Source organism: Frankliniella occidentalis, unplaced genomic scaffold (assembly GCF_000697945.3).
Source record: "Frankliniella occidentalis isolate FOCC.00 unplaced genomic scaffold, Focc_3.1 Scaffold15, whole genome shotgun sequence".
Taxonomy (NCBI): Eukaryota; Metazoa; Arthropoda; class Insecta; order Thysanoptera; family Thripidae; genus Frankliniella; species Frankliniella occidentalis.
The window spans coordinates 2321830-2326827 of NW_026267145.1; the positions used below are offsets into that span (position 1 = coordinate 2321830).

The 4998-nt window shown below is 50.1% G+C and overlaps 1 protein-coding gene across 9 annotated transcripts in view; it reads right to left on the minus strand.

Annotated features, from left to right (window-relative positions):
- Positions 1-4998, minus strand: part of LOC113204576 (uncharacterized) — a 138480-nt gene that overhangs the window by 30575 nt on the left and 102907 nt on the right. The gene's annotated exons all lie outside the window — the stretch shown is intronic.

Genomic DNA, 4998 nt, shown 5'->3' on the forward strand with positions numbered 1-4998 from the left:
ATTTTGTAGGGTGCATTTCACAGCCGGAGCTCCACGATGAAAAGAAAATGCCAAGAGAAAATCAAGAAATGAACCAAAATTCAAATTTAGGTTTGATCGCAAATTCTTTTTCATGACAGGTGCATGAACGCACTTTTGTTTGCAGTGTACCCATATCATGTGTAAGCTTTCACGCACACTCTTTTTTGCGAAGGTACACTTTTGGGTTTGTAGCGAACTACCAAATAAATAATGTCGGTGCGAAGCAGGGTGTGCATTTTTGGGCGTCTACGTGCAAACGCTGAATCCTGAGTCACGAGGCGTGGCGCGCCAGGGCGAGCTCTCAAGCCAATCTCAAAGCCAACCAAGTGTGGGTGGCGGCCGGTCAGAGTGGTCCTAATCGGACTCTCGCGTAATTGAATCAGGTTCCGAGCCGACCCCCTCTCTTCCCCGACCCCCAATCATAACAATAATATTACAGCCACCGATTCGATTTATTATTATTTAAATAGAAGTACGCCCTTTAAAAAAAAACATCCTTCTACGAAACGTGTCTTATAATGGCCTTGGTGATTTTGGAAAATTTTAAAAAGTCAAGAAAAAAATTCTTAGTTGACCTAAACCTGAGCCCACACTGGAAGCCGAAGCACCCAAGCGTCTGAATGTCGAACACCAATAGGTGTGTGAAAGACATTTGGACACATGGAGGCACAAGTGTGTCAAAATAAAATACAAAATCACACCTCCATTACCCCAAGTTTACGAATGGGCATCCACATACCTACAAGAGTGCGACATTAACAAACTTGCGTATCCAGAACGGAGGCCAGTGCCTACCGCACCACACCATCGGGCCGCCGCATAAACCGGGTCAGCGAGTGCAAGGCGCGCAAGGCGGGTCGACAAGATCAAGTCGTGCGGCTGCACTCCGCAAGCGCAGCTCAGGCGCAGCTTAGGCGCAGCTCCGCGGCTGATTCGTCACTTTTCATGTCTGGGTCCATTGCACAACACGAGCGCCCTATCAGTGCATTTGGTCCGTTGGTTAATTGTCAGGGACCCGGCCCCGGCCCCGGCCTGGGCAGCGGCGAGAGTGGCGGATCCAATACACCGACCCCGCTCCGCACGGCAAGGCTTGCAAGGCCGCGTCAGGGCGCGGGGAATCAGGAGAGTGTACTGGTAAATACGTCAGTACACCTTCAGATGGTACGCTATTTTCGGCAGTTTTAAAGCCTTTCAAAAGGTACTACTGCAACAACACATTTGAATGGTCTTGTATAACACCTTTGTTTCCATACAAGCCACACGTTTCTAAATATAATCGAGTTGGACATGGACATCAGCCCTCTTCTTAAATTTGTATCGTCTGCTTTCTAGATCAATTATTCTGGATGAATGATGCGTACCATAGGTATGCTCGGTAACGTTGTTAGTACAAGTGATTTCCCCCTCGACTGGCACGACAGTTCATGCAACATGTTCTCCTGGTGCTATCTGCAGGGCGCAGCGCTCATCGGCCTCAGTCGCGGCTGCACTGAGGAAGCTACGCGCCAAGTCATTCAAAACGGAGAAGAAATCAAAGAAACGTTCTAAACGCAACAGTACCGGGGAAAAGGAGGGGGGGGGGAGAGCATTGCTAGAAAGCTGTGCTGACTAGTGCAGCTGGATGGGACAGGAAAGCACGGCATCCACCACATTTCACCGGGAGATCGCATCGCGGCGGACACACGTGCTGGCAGAGTGCGGCGTTCGAACCACGCGCGCAACTGTCGCTCTAAAGCTCCCGGCGCTTTCAGGGAAAATTACAACATATCGTGAAGCAGCGATAGTCTTCCATCCCTCAACGATGCGGGTTTAACTTTGTACACCTCCAGATTTTTAATGAAACACACAATAGTATTCGACAACACTAAGCGTAACAACACAGATACAAGAGTGCCCCTCTCTACTTCTTGCGCGTTGAGGGTGATTAACACGATGCCGGCGGAGGGAGGAGCGAGCAACACGCAGAGAGCAGAGATGTCCGCAGCAGGTGGGGCCGGGCCGGGGGCGGCGGGGCCCAGGGCGCCCTGCTCCGGGCAGCGCTACGCCCACACGGCAAGTAGGTCAGCGGGCGGCGTGACACAGCGTGACACAGCGTGACACGACGTGACGTAGCGTGACGTGCAAGACTGAATGGCAGCGGCCTGCTGGCCTGGCCTGCGCCAGCGGGCGTGCACCCTCCTCTGCCCTGCAGGCTGCCCGATGCCCGTCGAGAGCTTTTTCCTCTCTACTCGAGAAACGCGGGTACGGGAATGACATTTTCAGGCGAGTACATTGATTTGTACGTAGAACGTACCACCTTACTATTGGGGTTGGGGAGTCCTTAAGTACCATTACAAAGACACTGAAATAACTCTCCCACGACGCCAAACGCGCGAGGAGCTGTGGCTGTTTAAGATCTTTGAAACAGCCCGCTCAAATATCAGCGCCAAGTTTCACCTTGCGCGGCGGCGGCGCCACGGCTGAACTGTCAGGTTGGCAGTTTTGCGCCGCAGCCGGTCGGTCCGAGCCGAGGCGCTCGCGTGTGAGGGAATGCACCGATGAATGGAGCCAGCCTGCGACGGCACGGCACGGGGGAGAAGAGACTTTGCGAAACTCGACGGCCCCCGCGCCGGCTCTTGCTCCTCACGAGGAATAAGGTGCAGATTATTAAAACTTCATCGAAAGGAACAAGAAATGCCGGATCCCACCCTCAAGTCAGTTCCGACAGAGGATGTACATGTAAAGACTACAGATATTAAAGTAACATTTAAAAACTAACGTTTTAAAACTAACGTCCTAAAGAAAACCTATTTTTATAAATGTTTCCACTTGTTTTTGCAAACTTTACATTTTTCCTACGTCCCTGCGCCAAAAATTGTTTGCACACCGCACCTGGTCATTGCCCATAGAGAGTGAGTTGAATGAATGGAATTATCTTCGCTCTCCAGCGACAGACATTTTCTTCTCCCTGAGTCATAATTGAGGTTCCTCGCCAAATTCCTACTTTTAAAGAGGGACCTCGAGAGCGAGCACTCCACGAATACGTCTCAAAGTAGTTGAAGTTGAAGCAAACGTCCGCGCTTTGATTACGCGAGGTGCTCGAGCACGGAATCTCACTCAAGGGTTTGCAGTTATTGGAAAAGAACGCACGCAGTTCCACATGTGTCGAGTGTGCTGCAAGAACCATGTTTCTTGTTTAAACTCTAGACTCGTTTTGCCAGAGTACGGCCTGAGGCTCCAGTGGGTCTGGCCGTGGAGGTGCCAGGGCAGTTGCCCAACCTCACCTCCGCTCAAATCTTGAACAACAAATCCACGTTGTTATCACATGGCGCAAGGCCCCGCACCAAGCCCAGGGGCGAAACGCCAAACAGGCGCGCGCAATTTTAAGAGAAAAGCGCTGGAGCGGATACACCACAAAACACCAACATATGTACAACGTCGCCTCACATTGCTAAGAACGAAGTATTTTTTTATTGAAATAGAATGTACATACACTTGTCACTGCAAGGGCCCATATAAATTATTATACACTCGGTGATCCACTCCCACCAAACAAACAAACATCGAGGTAAGGAGCAGGAGCAGGCCCAGCCCCCCCCCCTATTTGTTAATAACTCCACAATCATTTTAAACGGTATAGAACCGGTAATTAGGCGGACGCTCTTTTTCAAGAATACGTAATACGTATTAACGTACCTTGACGTTTAAAAAGCATCGATTTTAAGGCATTTTAGCACAAAACCACGACATATCACACAAGAAAAATAAAACAAAGGAGCGGGGGTTCCGTTTTGACACGGTTATGTCGGTTATGGGTCTCTCGTTATACCGCTGTACGCGACACACCACCGCGAGCAGCTTTCATGGCGTACGTTCCGTTTTGGCGCCACCGACTCGGCCGGGTCACGTGAGGGCCGTGCGTCCCGCCCGCGCGCGCGCACGCACGCACGCTGACAGGTGGGACGTGGGCGTGCGCATGCGCCGTGCGCGGCCGCGTCTCGTTGGGAACAATCACCAACAACAATAACACATCTCCGATTGGCTGCAGGCTTTCACTCGCGCTGCTCGTCCTGTGCGTGCGCCCGGCACTGCGCGCGTCACTTTCTCGTCTTACTGCGCCGCACCAGTTCGCAGTTTGACAACAAGCTGCAAACTTAGTTTTGACGACCAACCACTTTGAACGCGAAAATACTATGGTAAAACAAGTGTGCACAATTTGCACACCAACGTGTGCAAGTTATGACGTTCAACATTACATGGTGTTTACTCATGTTGCACACTGGCGTGGTGTGCACATTTTAAACGTTTTGTAAACGTTTAAATTCTGCACACTTGGACACACACAGTTCTATAGGAACCATATGGTGTGCAGCTGCTATACTTTTCGAGTGTGTGAAAGTTTAAACACCAATTGACGTTTAATCTGGTAGGACAACACAACGTGTCGAGATAATGCACACTTGAACTTAAACACCAATTGACGTGCAAAATTAAACACTTGGTTTACCAGTGAAGGCGCGAAAAGGTCCTGACCTACCCCGCATAACTAGAGTTTTAGTTTGAAATTTTGAAATAATAACCAAACCAAATACTTATTTGTTGGAGGTGGAAACAATAATTTGCCAAGAGAGCTATAGACACACGGCGAGATGACGCGATACAAAATTAGGGGACAAAAATGGACGCATGAATGTTTTGCGTGAACGTTGTGGTTTCGTGGTACGTTTCATTTCGGGCACACACCGTAAATGCTTAAGGTACAAGGTGGGGTATTTTAAGGTACGGATGACGTCGTGCGTACCTTAACCGCTAGAATTACCGTACAGAGGGCCAATAAGGTACAGAGACAGCCATTCTCGTACCTTAATTTTGGGGTACGGGTGGTAAGGAACGCATTAAGGTACGCACTCGTACCTTAATACTGTGTGAGGCGGGATGCCTACCATGGCCGGCGGCCCCGTTCGGTAAACGTGTACGTTACACTGTGTGAGGCGGGCC